Below are 19,302 nucleotides of genomic sequence, written 5' to 3' on the forward strand. Positions count from 1 at the left end.
GTGGAATGTTTGTTTCATGCGCTACAACGATGAGCCATGCGGAGAAGCCGAGACGAGTGCCGTGCCGCCAGCCAGCCGGTCGCGGTAAACCACTGCCACTCGCCGACATCGGCGAATGGTTCGCCGCGGTTCGTGACTGCTGGGGCGTCACGTCAGCACGACGTCGCTGTTACTGAGAGCCGGTCGTCGAACCCAGCGGCCGTCGGTGCGCGGCGTTCCAGACGACGCTACTCAACAATTGCTTCGCGCCGCCAGCTCCGTACAACATTGTTGTCATTCAAATGAACTATCAAATATGTGTTTAATGCACTAACATGAATAGGGTTTAGTGGACACGAAATGACGTGACAAACATTTTTTTTTTTTTCTTGAGTTATTCAATACGGACTCAAAGTATTCATTGGTTCAGTGATATATAGATATAATATGTTTTCGTCAAGTTAATGAAGTATACTCGTATGAATGCTGGACATTTTAAACCCATTGTCGCGAGTAAATGCAAGGACGATTCATGATACTACTGTAAAAAGGTGTAACAAGTGACTTTCATTACAATCCAAAACACAAATATTATATGGGGAACAAAGAGACTAAAGGTTTAACATGCTCTCACAAATTGCCTTTGTTATATGTGAACATTGGATAGAATCTGTACTTTTTGTGATCAAACTGGGTATTAAAACAAACCAGACGAGATGTCCCTGGCTCCGGCGCAGTTTTCCCAGGTTTTCTGATCGCACGTAGCCCGAATGGGGGAGCCAAATAAATGTAATGACCCTGGGACTAGGTTGATGGTCACCTCGCAAAGTGAAAGAACAGTATAAAAAGTGTAATTAAACCTACAGTGTAAAAGAACTGAAAAGTGTAAAGTGAATGATCCAACCAAGGTAACAGACAATAACCAAACAGACGTTAGTGGCAGCATATTGCCGAACATTTCCAACGTTAGTCAATTGCTGCCAGGGGGCATTGTAACGTCTAGACAAACAAAAACAATATATTATGTAGTAATTAGGGAAATTAGATGTATCATATTGTGTCATTGTATAAAATTATGTATTTTTTTTAATTATTTATTTCTGAAAACGTCTGCGTCGGCGAGTAATAAAACCGACACAGAAGATAAATGTTAAACAGAGATTAAAAAAGGAACTAGTATATAATACGTGTTGAATATGAATGTCTTTGTCGTCTTAATTTGGGAGTTGTGCGAGTAAGATCTCCTGTTGTTGTCGTAGAGAACGCCAAGGTAGCATTCTTTTGTCGAGACTAAGCAATGTACGCCATTACGTGTGAATTCACAAAAGTCTGTAATCACTGAGATATTTAAAGGTTTTAATAGAGGTGTTTAAATGAAAACTTGTATTATTTATTGTTAAGCTTGCTTGCATATTATCCCATCCTGTTGAGACATTTTTCAGTTATATAAATATTATCTGTGGTGCTGAGCTGCGTGGAGAACGAAGAGCCGCTGCCGCGGCGTATTTAAACGACTTACAATATAGTCGAGCATACCGCAAGGAAGCGGTAAAATAATAGTAAAATAATATTATTTCTTTTAGCTCCCAGACTGGCAGTGAAGATCAGCAGATTTTATGATGTGTTGCAGATTGACGCGGGCTGCTGATAGGATATAATTTACAGTTCAAATAATTTAATGTACCTTCAGAATCTGATAGGAATCTTGCTGTGCTCCGTTCTGATCAGGCAAACTTTATAGTGACAACGTACTTTTTAATGAGAGTCTCATGTTCTTGGGCTAGTCGTGGTATGAAATAGCATTTTAACGAGAAATAAAATCCACTGCGAACTTGTGTTTTTGAACGATCACACGAACTGTAACATCAGTGTTTATAACAAAGTAATTTCAACTTTTAATCACTATGAAGTAGGGCAGATATATTGATTCTTAGCATGAGTTGCAGTTATGAAAAATCGTTCCTTAAATTGTAGGCCAGATACAGAACAATAAGACTTCCATTTATACATTTTATTCCGCTAAAAGGTAATGATGATAAAGAAAAGCAAAGCACAGCATTGCTAAAAGTATTTCACGTAACTCTTTTCGTAAATGTGTTGTTACAAAGAGAATAAATAAACCAAAGAGCAACAATTTTACAATCCGCGAGAGTTGAATAACTCAAGAAAAAAAAACAAAAGTTTGTCACGTCATTTCGTGTCCACTAAACCCTATTCATGTTAGTGCATTAAACACATATTTGATAGTTCATTTGAATGACAACAATGTTGTACGGAGCTGGCGGCGCGAAGCAATTATTGAGTAGCGTCGTCTGGAACGCCGCGTGCCGACGGCCGCTGGGTTCGACGACCGGCTCTCAGTAACAGCGACATCGTGCTGACGTGGCGCCAAGCAGTCGCGAACCGCGGCGAACCATTCGCCGTTGTCGGCGAGTGGCAGTGGTTTACCGCGACCGGCTGGCTGGCGGCACGGCACTCGTCTTGGCTTCTCCGCATGGCTCCCCGTTGTAGCGCATGAAACAAACATTCCACAACGGTGTACTGTCTTTAAGGACACAGATTACTAGCTGTGGAAAAAGATGCAACTTGTTAAAAGCGTTTATTGTTCAGTAAGCCGTCGCTTCACTGGTATGCACAGGATGGTTTGGCGTGATAACAGGTTTCTTGTGGCATTGTGACACTGGTATTCAAGGTTCGTCACACGCACATTGCACTACACTTTTTCACTCACTCCACGGTTGGTACACTGCCAGACCGTCTTTCAACACGTGAAAATGTTTCGTAACACACATACTAAATGTCCCCGTCAAGCGATGTTCGTTTAACTCGACTCCGAACGGATCAATAACTACTGTTTTTATACACTGTCTATTGTTCGTTGAGCACTGCACTAGGACAGTCTGTCACTCAACACTAGACTTATCGACGTATATATTGGTGCAGATACAACAGTCATTTTCTGTCCCTGCTACACACAATATTCCGTCCTTTCCTCCATTGTTTATGCACACAGGTTATTTTTTAATACCTTTTAACTGTTCTTCGCATACTCACTCTCATCTACATGGCGTCTATTTGTTTTTACCTTATCACAACACACTTTTCATATTGTTACTAGGCGTATACAGCCCTTTTGTAAAAATTTTGTAATTATCTTATCAGTGTAGCTTGGTGATATAGGCTCGTCCCATTAGCGTGTTTTGTTTTTATATTTTTCAAAATACCGTCTCAAATTCCCCAGACGAGGTGAGTACGGTTCGGGATTATATACTTCTTTTCTTAGCCGCTCTTGTATACAAGGCGACCAATATTTCGATAGAAATGCCCTTTCGAACTGTTCATATGTCATGCAGCTGTCTGCTACTTCTGTAGCCCACAACGCTGCATCACCTTGAATGTACGACATTACGTATTGAATTTTCTGTGTTTCGTTCCACACACTGGGCAAGATATTTTTAAAGCTTTTTATGAATACTACTGGTGGTACTGATTTCCGTTCAGTAGTAAACGTTTGAAATTGTCTATTTTTGATTAAACTTTCTTCCACTAATATTTTTGAACTACATGGTTTTGCTCCTTGGACATATGCTGTGTGCTCCGAACCGAAGCTACAGCTCTTCGCATTATCGACTACAGATTCCCCATTGTTGTATCACGTATAAGTTTGTGCGTTGCCAAAAACATGGGCTGTTGGCGACAGAGGTTCCTGTTCCAAATGTTTTCTGTTTTGTGCTAAACCCTTCTCCAGTTCGGACATCCGTTTGTTCATATTCACTTGCCATTGCGGAATATCCTCACTGAGTATTTGTTTGATGGTTTGCACGTCGTTCTGTACCTGACTATTCACTGCGGTACTGAACGATTCGGATCCTCTATTTGCTATGGCTGCTTGTACTTTGGAATTAATGTTCTTGTCAATCTCACACTCCTTCACTTCTAGCCATGAGTTGAATTCTGTTTCAATTTTAGTTGGTTGTTCGTTCCACTTCTGCTCTCCAAGCTGCGTGGAATCTGTTTCTAGCTTTTCTACTCGATTGGCTAATACACCTATTTCGTCTACCCTGTTAGTGTTTGCTACTTGCAGGTTGTTGACCTGTTCAGTCAGCTCCTGCACGGCCTTAGGTATCGACTCATAACTCTGTTTCATATCTGCAATCTCTTTTTTCATGTTTTCTAACGATTGCACAAGTTGCTGGTCCCGCTCAGCTTGCCGGCGATCTCGCTCAAATTGCTGGGCAAGCTAACTTTCTGTTAACTGGCGATCTCGCTCAGCTTGCTGGGCAAGTAAATTTTCTGCTAGCCTACGATCTCGCTCAGCTTGCTGGCGGTCTCGCTCGACTTGCTGTTGCGCAAATTCTGCCTGGTAATTCAGCACGCGCTCTAATATAGCCTGAAGCGAATACCCACCAGGCAGATTACCACTCTCTGGTTCCTGCTTTTCTGGTGGTGGTACAACTTCTTTCTCTACATCCCCTTGAGGACTAATGGGCGGTGGCACAATTTCCTGTGCCCCTGCCCCCACATTCTCACATGTTATATCCTCAAAGAGAGTACTAGTACTACTTGAGGTACCCGGTTCCACATTTCCTGCACTAACTAATTGTTGTTCCTCAGTATCCATATTGCTCGGACGTTGACTCCGCAACTTAACCATATTCATAAATTGCTTACTAAACCACAAAGTCTGACAGTTTTGCCCCTTGCACACAAAATACGTTAATTTATCTACACTAACTGCACAGCCATCTTGGTAGAGTCCACAGGTCGACGAAGGCACCGCCGATGTCGGCGAGTGGCAGTGGTTTACCGCGACCGGCTGGCTGGCGGCACGGCACTCGTCTCGGCTTCTCCGCATGGCCCCACGTTGGGCGCCAGTTTCCCGTACATTCTCTCTCGCGGATTGTAAAATTTTTGCTCTTTGGTTTATTTATTCTCTTTGTAACAACACATTTACGAAAAGAGTTACGTGAAATACTTTTAGCAATGCTGTGCTTTGCTTTTCTTTATCTTCATTACCTTCTAGCGGAATAAAATGTATATATGGAAGTCTTATTGTTCTGTATCTGGCCTACAATTTAAGGAACGATTTTTCATAACTGCAACTCATGCTAAGAATCAATATATCTTCCCTACTTCATAGTGATTAAAAGTTAAAATTACTTTGTTATGAACACTGATGTTACAGTTCGTGTGATCGTTCAAAAACACAAGTTCGCAGTGGATTTTATTTCTCGTTAACATGCTATTTCATACCACGACTAGCCCAGGAACATGAGACTCTCATTAAAAAATACGTTGTCACTATAAAGTTTGTCAGATCAGAACGGAGCACAGCAAGATTACTATCAGATTCTGAAGGTACATTAAATTATTTGCACTGTAAATTATATCCTATCAGCAGCCCGCGTCAATCTGCAACACATCATAAAATCTGCTGATCTTCACTGCCAGTCTGGGAGCTAAAAGAAATAATATTATTTTACTATTATTTTACCGCTTCCTTGCGGTATGCTCGACTATATTGTAAGTCGTTTAAATACGCCGCGGCAGCGGCTCTTCGTTCTCCACGCAGCTCAGCACCACAGATAATATTTATATAACTGAAAAATGTCTCAACAGGATGGGATAATATGCAAGCAAGCTTAACAATAAATAATACAAGTTTTCATTTAAACACCTCTATTAAAACCTTTAAATATCTCAGTGATAACAGACCTTTGTGAATTCACACGTAATGGCGTACATTGCTTAGTCTCGACAAAAGAATGCTACCTTGGCGTTCTCTACGACAACAACAGGAGATCTTACTCGCACAACTCCCAAATTAAGACGACAAAGACATTCATATTCAACACGTATTATATACTAGTTCCTTTTTTAATCTCTGTTTAACATTTATCTTCTGTGTCGGTTTTATTACTCGCCGACGCAGACGTTTTCAGAAATAAATAATTAAAAAAAATACATAATATTATACAATGACACAATATGATACATCTAATTCTCTAATTACTACATAACATATTGTTTTTGTTTCTCTAGACGTTACAATGCCCCCTGGCAGCAATTGACTAACGTTGGAAATGTTCGGCAATATGCTGCCACTAACGTCTGTTTGGTTATTGTCTGTTACCTTGGTTGGATCATTCACTTTACACTTTTTAGTTCTTTTACACTGTAGGTTTAATTACACTTTTTATACTGTTCTTTCACCTTGCGAGGTGACCGTCAACCTAGTCCCAGGGTCATTACATTTATTTGGCTCCCCCATTCGGGCTACGAGCGATCAGAAAACCTGGGAAAACTGCGCCGGAGCCATGGTCATCTCGTCTGGTTTGTTTTAATACCCAGTTTGATCACAAGAAGTTCAGATTCTATCCAATGTTCACATATAACAAAGGCTATTTGTGAGAGCATGTTAAACCTTTAGTCTCTTTGTTACCCATATAATATTTGTGTTTTGGATTGTAATGAAAGTCTCTTTTTACACATTTTTACAGTAGTATCATGAATCGTCCTTGCATTTACTCGCGACAATGGGTTTAAAACGTCCAGCATTCATGCGAGTATACTTCATTAACATGACGAAAACATATTATATCTATATATCACTGAACCAATGAATACTTTGAGTCCGTATTGAATAACTCAAGAAAAAAAAAAATGTTTGTTACGTCATTTTGTGTCCACTAAACCCTATTCATGTTAGTGCATTAAACACATATTGGATAGTTCATTTGAATGACAACAATGTTGTACGGAGCTGACGGCGCGAAGCAATTGTTGAGTAGCGTCGTCTGGAACGCCGCGCACCGACGGCCGCTGGGTTCGACGACCGGCTCTCAGTAACAGCGACGTCGTGCTGACGTGGCGCCCAAGCAGTCGCGAACCGCGGCGAACCATTCGCCGATGTCGGCGAGTGGCAGTGGTTTACCGCGACCGGCTGGCTGGCGGCACGGCACTCGTCTCGGCTTCTCCGCATGGCTCCCCGTTGTAGCGCATGAAACAAACATTCCACAACGGTGTACTGTCTTTAAGGACACAGATTACTAGCTGTGGAAGAAGATGCAACTTGTTAAAAGCGTTTATTGTTCAGTAAGCCATCGCTTCACTGGTATGCACAGGATGGTTTGACGTGATAACAGGTTTCTTGTGGCATTGTGACACTGGTATTCAAGGTTCGTCACACGCACATTGTACTACACATTTTCACTCACTCCACGGTTGGTACACTGCCAGAGCGTCTTTCAAGACGTGAAAATGTTTCGTAACACACATACTAAATGTCCCCGTCGATCGATGTTCGTTTAACTCGACTCCGAACGAATCAATAACTACTGTTTTTATACACTGTCTATTGTTCGTTGAGCACTGCACTAGGACAGTCTGTCACTCAACACTAGACGTATCGACGTATATATTGGTGCAGATACAACAGTCATTTTCTGTCCCTGCTACACACAATATTCCGTCCATTCCTCCATTGTTTATGGACACAGTTTATTTTTTAATACCTTTTAACTGTTCTTCGCATACTCACACTCATCTACATGGCGTCTATTTGTTTTTACCTTATCACAACCCACTTTTCATATTGTTACTAGGCGTATACAGCCCTTTTGTAAAAATTTTTTAATTTTCTTATCAGTGTAGCTTGCCTGGTTATCACCCATCTATCAAACAGATTTTACCATGTGCATGACAGCTTGACTTGGGCATATTGATCAATAAATTCTTCATTTAGCACTAGCATTATTTTTGATAATTTTTCCTATATGACTACAGTGTATTTTCCACATTGGTTGACTTAATTCGCGTATCGCGTAATGAATATTCAAGGGCGTGTACCAAGTACACAGGCTTCAATTGAAGCATTGTTATATACAAAGCGGATTTCCCACGGAACGGGCTTGTTTTTTGATTATGCTCCAGTGACGTTCTCATATCACTACTGGCAGCAAACATCACATAATTGTTGCATATTACAGAGTCCATGTTTGGCTAGTCAAGACTCTCTCTCTCAGGGTTCCTTATCCTAATACAATTACAACAGTTACCTTACTGTATTAGATTGCATCATTAATTGCACTTACATACTACACATAGAAAATGGTTCAAGAAATTAAACCTTTGTATAATGATTCAAGAAATTAATCCTCACTTTATCAACAAGAAGATTGTTCGTTGCTTAATGAGCCTATAATTTTTAAATGGCTCTAATTGTCTGTAAACAAAATCTTTCCGGTGTAAGCTATTGCCTACTTTCAGAATCCACTTCCTCCAAGTTTCATTACACACAAATTTCTTTCTTAATACTAACATACTTATATTCTAAAACACAATTAAAATCTTCTTACACCTATTACTCTTTATATGTGATATGTCACTGAATAAATAACTTCACATCTTTACGTGGATACAATCCTTTGCTCTTCCCCGTATGGGGATGTGCTAACAAATAGCTACATTCGTGTGGGACGCTTATTACTTCAAAAGGCCCTGAATATAGCAATTGCCACGTACTATTCTGTTTTAAGGTGGCTGAGGATTTAGCGTGGTTACGAATAAGTACTAGATCTCCTACATTATATTTCTGTTGTATCTGCTCAACTAAATTCTCAGGGCGTGTCCGGACAATTATGATAATTTTGTTAATGTCCCTCGCATCTAACACTAGCCCGATTTTTCCATTGGCTTTCGCCACTGCTACAAGAGGACTACTGTATGGAGAGAAGGAAGGCTCAATGATATCCCAATCTAACATCTTCCGAATCTCTTTAGCTACTAATTCCCTCCTCGACCAAGGGATGGAGTAAGTTGCGCGACAGTATGTTTTGTGGGGCATCACCTCTATGTGATAGTGGTACCCTTTGACTATTCCTGGTCGGTCGGTAAATACCATAGTGTATTCCGATAGCAGCTGCGTCAACTGTTGCTTTTGTTTATCGCTTAAACCTTCAGATTCCTGCACTTTGGTTTGAAATGCCTCAACATTTGTTTCAAAATTTCGATCCTCTAAATTCGGGTAATAGAGGTCTGCTGCATGTGACAAATCATCAAGGTGTAGTACCCAAGGGTTCCTACCCTTGATATTGTTTCGATTACAACACGGCACAAGTACCTCCTTCGATTTCATCATAGATAACTCAATCCTCCTACCCCTATTAACTATGCTTAATTTCCCCAAGGAGAGGTCGATCAATGCATCCCTCTCATGGAGAAAATCTACTCCCAGAATGCAGGCCACCTTCAATCCTTTAACAACGAGGAACGAGCTCACTATGGCTTCGCCCTCCTTACAAATCTCCACCTGCACCTGGTACTTAACTGATTGGTTCTGTGCACCAATGGCTCCAGACACCTTACAATTATTAACCGGGAAAGTCGGAATGCTATGTCCTTTTCCCAGTGCCTTAAATAACTCCATACTCATTACACTTACTGAGGCACCTGTGTCGATGATTATATTCACTGCAACATCATTGATTTTCGCTTCGATAATAGCTTGCACATTTTCGTTATTATCTTTCTTACATTCGTGTGGTTCGTTCAGTAGATCTTTATCCATACTGACACCATCGTTGTATCGCAGCATACGTATCCCAGGTATATTATTATCACTCGTGTTGCTCTCACTCTATCCCTCGGCCATCGATGGAGAGCATATCGAGGCCGATTCTAGTTTGTTGAATTAGTTACTTGTGAAGTACTTGGAAGGCTATTGTCCGCGACCTCCACTATATGTACACTCTGATTTGTCGGCCGCCACGGCTGCGCAATAGGCGCGTTTTGCGGCGGTGGTCTATTGTTGTCATACCGGTCATTACCCTGTCGCTCTGGGCTTCTTCGCTGATTTTGCTGCCAATTTCGATTACTATCACTATAATTGCTCTGCCACTGACCTCGCGCATTTTTCCCGCGGTTGGTCCCTGACATTCCAGATTCGTACCGGTCGTCAAATCGACGCCTTTTGTTATAGGTTGTTTGTCCATACCCGTTCTGGCCTCTACCATTACTACCTTTTTGCGAATGTTCTTGCCGCTTGTTACCCCCCCCCCCCACCATTTCCATGGTTGTGGTTTTGTGCACTACTATTTCTGTCATGTTTACATCCTGACCCATTATTCCGCGAGTGATCACACGCTGATTTTGCGTCTTCCTGTATCAAGTCTATAGAATCTAGAACAGACAGGAAGTTTTCCATATCGCTTTCTGGTACGTGTATTAATTTCTCTTTGATATGAATGGGTAAATGTGATTTTAGTAGTCTTATTATGTCTCTTGGTGATATAGGCTCGTCCCAGTAGCGTGTTTTGTTTATATATTTTTCAAAATACCGTCTCAAATTCCCCAGACGAGGTGAGTACGGTTCGGGATTAAATACTTCTTTTCTTAGCCGCTCTTGTATACAAGGCGACCAATATTTCGATAGAAATGCCCTTTCGAACTGTTCATATGTCATGCAGCTGTCTGCTACTTCTGTAGCCCACAACGCTGCATCACCTTGAATGTACGACATTACGTATTGAATTTTCTGTGTTTCGTTCCACACACTGGGCAAGATATTTTTAAAGCTTTTTATGAATACTACTGGGTGTACTGATTTCCGTTCAGTAGTAAACGTTTGAAATTGTCTATTTTTGATTAAACTTTCTTCCACTAATAGTTTTGAACTACATGGTTTTGCTCCTTGGACATATGCTGTGTGCTCCGAACCGAAGCTACAGCTCTTCGCATTATCGACTACAGATTCCCCATTGTCGTATAGCGTATAAGTTTGTGCGTTGCCAAAACCATGGGCTGTTGGCGACAGAGGTTCCTGTTCCAAATGTTTTCTGCTTTGTGCTAAACCCTTCTCCAGGTCGGATATCCGTTTGTTCATATTCACTTGCCACTGCGGAATATCCTCACTGGGTATTTGTTTGATGGTTTGCACGTCGTTCTGTACCTGACTATTCACTGCGGTATTGAACGATTCGGAGCCTCTATTTGCTATGGCTGCTTGTACTTTGGAATTAATGTTCTTGTCAATCTCACACTCCTTCACTTCTAGCCATGAGTTGAATTCTGTTTCAATTTTAGTTGCTTGTTCTTTCCACTTCTGCTCTACAAGCTGCGTGGAATCTATTTCTAGCTTTTCTACTCGATTGGCTAATACACCTATTTCGTCTACCCTGTTAGTGTTTGCTACTTGCAGGTTGTTGACCTGTTCAGTCAGCTCCTGCACGGCCTTAGGTATCGACTCATAATTCTGTTTCATATCTGCAATCTCTTTTTTCATGTTTTCTAACGATTGCACAAGTTGCTGGTCCCGCTCAGCTTGCCGGCGATCTCGCTCACCTTGCTGGCGGTCTCGCTCGAATTGCTGTTGCGCAAATTCTGCCTGGTAATTCAGCACGCGCCCTAATATAGCCTGAAGCGAATACCCACCAGGCAGATTACCACTCTCTGGTTCCTGCTTTTCTGGTGGTGGTACAACTTCTTTCTCTACATCCCCTTGAGGACTAGTGGGCGGTGGCACCACTTCCTGTGCCCCTGCCCCCACATTCTCACATGTTATGTCCTCAAAGAGAGTACTAGTACTACTTGAGGTACCCGGTTCCACATTTCCTGCACTAACTAATTGTTGTTCCTCAGTATCCATATTGCTCGGACGTTGACTACGCAACTTAACCATATTCATAAATTGCTTACTAAACCACAAAGTCTGACAGTTTTGCCCCTAGCACACAAAATACGTTAATTTATCTACACTAACTGCACACTAAAAATTACTATCTACCATCAACTTTGTCCTGTCACAAACACTAACATCAAACTACGCACAATATGCACACCACTAGCGAAATGAGATCACTTCACTGGAGCTCGACTTCTACAAACAGGACAACTACACTGTAGTCTTACCTTTAGTTTATCTTATCTCGGGGTTCGGCTGCCCCCGGATTACGTAGTCGTTACCGTTTCTCAGTACTATCAGGATCATCTTCTCAGACTCGTTTACAGTAGTACGGTTTGTCATGAAAGAGTATTTACACCTTCATTAAAACATAGCATTGATCATGATATACATACATACATTTATCACTAAATACATATATATATATACACATACATAACAATCAACACTGAAAGAAAAATACATAAAATTTTATATTTGTGGCCACTGCAAATTCGGGCCCCGCGTTCTTGGGCGACAGTTTCACGTCCAACTCTCTCGCGGATTGTAAAATTGTTGCTCTTTGGTTTATTTATTCTCTTTGTAACAACACATTTACGAAAAGAGTTACGTGAAATACTTTTAGCAATGCTGTGCTTTGCTTTTCTTTATCATCATTACCCTTTAGCGGAATAAAATGTATATATGGAAGTCTTATTGTTCTGTATCTGGCCTACAATTTAAGGAACGATTTTTCGTAACTGCAACTCATGCTAAGAATCAATATATCTTCCCTACTTCATAGTGATTAAAAGTTGAAATTACTTTGTTATGAGCACTGATGTTACAGTCCGTGTGATCGTTCAAAAACACAAGTTCGCAGTGGATTTTATTTCTCGTTAAAATGCTATTTCATACCACGACTAGCCCAAGAACATGAGACTCTCATTAAAAAATACGTTGTCACTATAAAGTTTGCCAGATCAGAACGGAGCACAGCAAGATTACTATCAGATTCTGAAGGTACATTAAATTATTTGCACTGTAAATTATATCCTATCAGCAGCCCGCGTCAATCTGCAACACATCATAAAATCTGCTGATCTTCACTGCCAGTCTGGGAGCTAAAAGAAATAATATTATTTTACTATTATTTTACCGCTTCCTTGCGGTATGCTCGACTATATTGTAAGTCGTTTAAATACGCCGCGGCAGCGGCTCTTCGTTCTCCACGCAGCTCAGCACCACAGATAATATTTATATAACTGAAAAATGTCTCAACAGGATGGGATAATATGCAAGCAAGCTTAACAATAAATAATACAAGTTTTCATTTAAACACCTCTATTAAAACCTTTAAATATCTCAGTGATTACAGACCTTTGTGAATTCACACGTAATGGCGTACATTGCTTAGTCTCGACAAAAGAATACTACCTTGGCGTTCTCTACAACAACAGGAGATCTTACTCGCACAACTTCCAAATTAAGACGACAAAGACATTCATATTCAACACGTATTATATACTAGTTCCTTTTTTAATCTCTGTTTAACATTTATCTTTTGTGTCGGTTTTATTACTCGCCGACGCAGACGTTTTCAGAAATAAATAATAAAAAAAATACATAATTTTATACAATGACACAATATGATACATCTAATTCTCTAATTACTACATAATATATTGTTTTTGTTTCTCTAGACGTTACAATGCCCTCTGGCAGCAATTGACTAACATTGGAAATGTTCGGCAATATGGTGCCACTAACGTCTGTTTGGTTATTGTCTGTTACCTTGGTTGGATCATTCACTTTACACTTCTTAGTTCTTTTACACTGTAGGTTTAATTACACTTTTTATACTGTTCTTTCACCTTGCGAGGTGACCGTCAACCTAGTCCCAGGGTCATTACATTTATTTGGCTCCCCCATTCGGGCTACGTGCGATCAGAAAACCTGGGAAAACTGCGCCGGAGCCATGGTCATCTCGTCTGGTTTGTTTTAATACCCAGTTAGATCACAAAAAGTTCAGATTCTATCCAATGTTCACATATAACAAAGGCTATTTGTGAGAGCATGTTAAACCTTTAGTCTCTTTGTTACCCATATAATATTTGTGTTTTGGATTGTAATGAAAGTCTCTTTTTACACATTTTTACAGTAGTACCATGAATCGTCCTTGCATTTACTCGCGACAATTGGTTTAAAATGTCCAGCATTCATGCGAGTATACTTCATTAACATGACGAAAACATATTATATCTATATATCACTGAACCAATGAATACTTTGAGTCCGTATTGAATAACTCAAGGAAAAAAAAAAATGTTTGTCACGTCACTTCGTGTCCACTAAACCCTATTCATGTTAGTGCATTAAACACATATTTGATAGTTCATTTGAATGACAACAATGTTGTACGGAGCTGGCGGCGCGAAGCAATTGTTGAGTAGCTTCGTCTGGAACGCCGCGTGCCGACGGCCGCTGGGTTCGACGACCGGCTCTCAGTAACAGCGACGTTGTGCTGACGTGGCGCCCCAGCAGTCGCGAACCGCGGCGAACCATTCGCCGATGTCGGCGAGTGGCAGTGGTTTACCGCGACCGGCTGGCTGGCGGCACGGCACTCGTCTCGGCTTCTCCGCATGGCTCCCGGTTGTAGAGCATGAAACAAACATTCCACAACGGTGTACTGTCTTTAAGGACACAGATTACTAGCTGTGGAAGAAGATGCAACTTGTTAAAAGCGTTTATTGTTCAGTAAGCCGTCGCTTCACTGGTATGCACAGGATGGTTTGGCGTGATAACAGGTTTCTTGTGGCATTGTGACACTGGTATTCAAGGTTCGTCACACGCACATTGTACTACACATCTTCACTCACTCCACGGTTGGTACACTGCCAGAGCGTCTTTCAACACGTGAAAATGTTTCGTAACACACATACTAAATGTCCCCGTCGAGCGATGTTCGTTTAACTCGACTCCGAACGGATCAATAACTACTGTTTTTATACACTGTCTATTGTTCGTTGAGCACTGCACTAGGACAGTCTGTCACTCAACACTAGACTTATCGACGTATATATTGGTGCAGATACAACAGTCATTTTCTGTCCCTGCTACACACAATATTCCGTCCTTTCCTCCATTGTTTATGCACACAGGTTATTTTTTAATACCTTTTAACTGTTCTTCGCATACTCACTCTCATCTACATGGCGTCTATTTGTTTTTACCTTATCACAACCCACTTTTCATATTGTTACTAGGCGTATACAGCCCTTTTGTAAAAATTTTTTAATTTTCTTATCAGTGTAGCTTGCCTTGTTATCACCCATCTATCAAACAGATTTTACCATGTGCATGACAGCTTGACTTGGGCATATTGATCAATAAATTCTTCATTTAATACTAGCATTATTTTTGATAATTTTTCCTAAATGACTACAATGTAGGTTCCACATTGGTTGACTTAATTCGCGTATCGCGTAATGAATATTCAAGGGCGTGTACCAAGTACACAGGCTTCAATTGAAGCATTGTTATATACAAAGCGGATTTTCCACGGAACGGGCTTGTTTTTTGATTAACTTATGCTCCAGTGTCGTTCTCATATCACTACTGGCAGCAAACATCACATAATTGTTGCATATTACAGAGTCCATGTTTGGCTAGTCAAGCCTCTCTCTCTCAGGGTTACTTATCCTAATACAATTACAACAGTTACCTTACTATATTAGATTGCATCATTAATTGCACTTACATACTACACATAGAAAATGGTTCAAGAAATTAATCCTTTGTATAATGATTCAAGAAATTAATCCTCACTTTGTCAACAAGAAGATTGTTCTTTGCTTAATGAGCCTATAATTTTTAAATGGCTCTAATTGTCTGTAAACAAAATCTTTCCTGTGTAAGCTATTGCCTACTTTCTGAATCCACTTCCTCCAAGTTTCATTACACACAAATTTCTTTCTTAATACTAACATACTTATATTCTAAAACACAATTAAAATCTTCTTACAACTATTACTCTTTATATGTGATATGTCACTGAATAAATAACTTCACATCTTTACGTGGATACAATCCTTTGCTCTTCCCCGTATGGGGATGTGCTAACAAATAGCTACATTCGTGTGGGACGCTTATTACTTCAAAAGGCCCTGAATATAGCAATTGCCACTTACTATTCTGTTTTAAGGTGGCTGAGGATTTAGCGTGGTTACGAATAAGTACTAGATCTCCTACATTATATTTCTGTTGTATCTGCTCATCTAAATTCTCAAGTCCGGACAGGTATGATAATTTTGTTAATGTCCCTCGCATCTAACACTAGCCTGATTTTTCCATTGGCTTTCGCCACTGCTACAAGAGGACTACTGTATGGAGAGAAGGAGGGCTCAATGATATCCCAATCTAACATCTTCCGAATCTCTTTAGCTACTAATTCCCTCCTCGACCAAGGGATGGAGTAAGTTGCGCGACAGTATGTTTTGTCGGGCATCACCTCTATGTGATAGTGGTACCCTTTGACTATTCCTGGTCGGTCGGTAAATACCATAGTGTATTCCGATAGCAGCTGCGTCAACTGATGCTTTTGTTTATCGCTTAAACCTTCAGATTCCTGCACTTTGGTTTGAAATGCCTCAACATTTGTTTCAAAATTTCGATCCTCTATATTCGGGTAATAGAGGTCTGCTGCATGTGACAAATCATCAAGGTGTAGTACCCAAGGGTTCCTACCCTTGATATTGATTCGATTACAACACGGCACAAGTACATCCTTCAATTTCATCATAGATAACTCAATCCTCCTACCCCTATTAACTAAGCTTAATTTCCCCAAGGAGAGGTCGACCAATGCATCCCTCTCACGGAGAAAATCTACTCCCAGAATGCAGGCCACCTTCAATCCTTTAACAACGAGGAACGAGCTCACTATGGCTTCGCCCTGCTTACAAATCTCCACCTGCACCTGGTACTTAACTGATTGGTTCTGTGCACCAATGGCTCCAGACACCTTACAATAATTAACCGGGAAAGTCGGAATGCTATGTCCTTTTCCCAGTGCCTTAAATAACTCCATACTCATTACGCTTACTGAGGCACCTGTGTCGATGATTATATTCACTGCAACATCATTGATTTTCGCTTCGATAATAGCTTGCACATTTTCGTTATTATCTTTCTTACATTCGTGTGGTTCGTTCAGTAGATCTTTATCCATACTGACACCATCGTTGTATCGCAGCATACGTATCCCAGGTATATTATTATCACTCGTGTTGCTCTCACTCCATCCCTCGGCCATCGATGGAGAGCATATCGAGGCCGATTCTAGTTTGTTGGATTAGTTACTTGTGAAGTACTTGGAAGGCTATTGTCCGCGACCTCCACTATATGTACACTCTGATTTGTCGGCCGCCACGGCTGCGCAATAGGCGCGTTTTGCGGCGGTGGTCTATTGTTGTCACACCGGTCATTACCCTGTCGCTCTGGGCTTCTTCGCTGATTTTGCTGCCAATTTCGATTACTATCACTATAATTGCTCTGCCACTGACCTCGCGCATTTTTCCCGCGGTTGGTCCCTGACATTCAAGATTCGTACCGGTCGTCAAATCGACGCCTTTTGTTATAGGTTGTTTGTCCATACCCGTTCTGGCCTCTACCATTACTACCAGTTTGCGAATGTTTTTGCCGCTTGTTACCACCCCCACCATTTCCATGGTTGTGGTTTTGTGCACTACTATTTCTGTCATGTTTACATCCTGACCCATTATTCCGCGAGTGATCACACGCTGATTTTGCGTCTTCCTGTATCAAGCCTATAAATCTAGAACAGACAGGAAGTTTTCCATATCGCTTTCTGGTACGTGTATTAATTTCTCTTTGATATGAATGGGTAAATGTGATTTTAGTAGTCTTATTATGTCTCTTGGTGATATAGGCTCGTCCCAGTAGCGTGTTTTGTTTATATATTTTTCAAAATACCGTCTCAAATTCCCCAGACGAGGTGAGTACGGTTCGGGATTATATACTTCTTTTCTTAGCCGCTCTTGTATACAAGGCGACCAATATTTCGATAGAAATGCCCTTTCGAACTGTTCATATGTCATGCAGCTGTCTGCTACTTCTGTAGCCCACAACGCTGCATCACCTTGAATGTACGACATTACGTATTGAATTTTCTGTGTTTCGTTCCACACACTGGGCAAGATATTTTTAAAGCTTTTTATGAATACTACTGGGTGTACTGATTTCCGTTCAGTAGTAAACGTTTGAAATTGTCTATTTTTGATTAAACTTTCTTCCACTAATAGTTTTGAACTACATGGTTTTGCTCCTTGGACATATGCTGTGTGCTCCGAACTGAAGCTACAGCTCTTCGCATTATCGACTACAGATTCCCCATTGTTGTATCGCGTATAAGTTTGTGCGTTGCCGAAACCATGGGCTGTTGGCGACAGAGGTTCCTGTTCCAAATGTTTTCTGCTTTGTGCTAAACCCTTCTCCAGGTCGGATATCCGTTTGTTCATATTCACTTGCCACTGCGGAATATCCTCACTGAGTATTTGTTTGATGGTTTGCACGTCGTTCTGTACCTGACTATTCACTGCAGTACTGAACGATTCGGATCCTCTATTTGCTATGGCTGCTTGTACTTTGGAATTAATGTTCTTGTCAATCTCACACTCCTTCACTTCTAGCCATGAGATGAATTCTGTTTCAATTTTAGTTGCTGGTTCTTTCCACTTCTGCTCTACAAGCTGCGTGGAATCTGTTTCTAGCTTTTCTACTCGATTGGCTAATACACCTATTTCGTCTACCCTGTTAGTGTTTGCTACTTGCAGGTTGTTGACCTGTTCAGTCAGCTCCTGCACGGCCTTAGGTATCGACTCATAATTCTGTTTCATATCTGCAATCTCTTTTTTCATGTTTTCTAACGATTGCACAAGTTGCTGGTCCCGCTCAGCTTGCCGGCGATATCGCTCACCTTGCTGGCGGTCTCGCTCGACTTGCTGTTGCGCAAATTCTGCCTGGTAATTCAGCACGCGCTCTAATATAGCCTGAAGCGAATACCCACCAGGCAGATTACCACTCTCTGGTTCCTGCTTTTCTGGTGGTGGTACAACTTCTTTCTCTACATCCCCTTGAGGACTAATGGGCGGTGGCACCACTTCCTGTGCCCCTGCCCCCTCATTCTCACATGTTATATCCTCAAAGAGAGTACTAGTACTACTTGAGGTACCCGGTTCCACATTTCCTGCACTAACTAATTGTTGTTCCTCAGCATCCATATTGCTCGGACGTTGACTACGCAACTTAACCATATTCATAAATTGCTTACTAAACCACAAAGTCTGACAGTTTTGCCCCTTGCACACAAAATACGTTAATTTATCTACACTAACTGCAAACTAAAAATTACTATCTACCATCAACTTTGTCCTGTCACAAACACTAACATCAAACTACGCACAATATGCACACCACTAGCGAAATGAGATCACTTCACTGGAGCTCGACTTCTACAAACAGGACAACTACACTGTAGTCTTACCTTTAGTTTATCTTATCTCGGGGTTCGGCTGCCCCCGGATTACGTAGTCGTTACAGCTTCTCAGTACTATCAGGATCGTCTTCTCAGACTCGTTTGCAGT

This window comes from Schistocerca americana, unplaced genomic scaffold (assembly GCF_021461395.2).
Source record: "Schistocerca americana isolate TAMUIC-IGC-003095 unplaced genomic scaffold, iqSchAmer2.1 HiC_scaffold_19, whole genome shotgun sequence".
NCBI classification, from domain to species: Eukaryota; Metazoa; Arthropoda; class Insecta; order Orthoptera; family Acrididae; genus Schistocerca; species Schistocerca americana.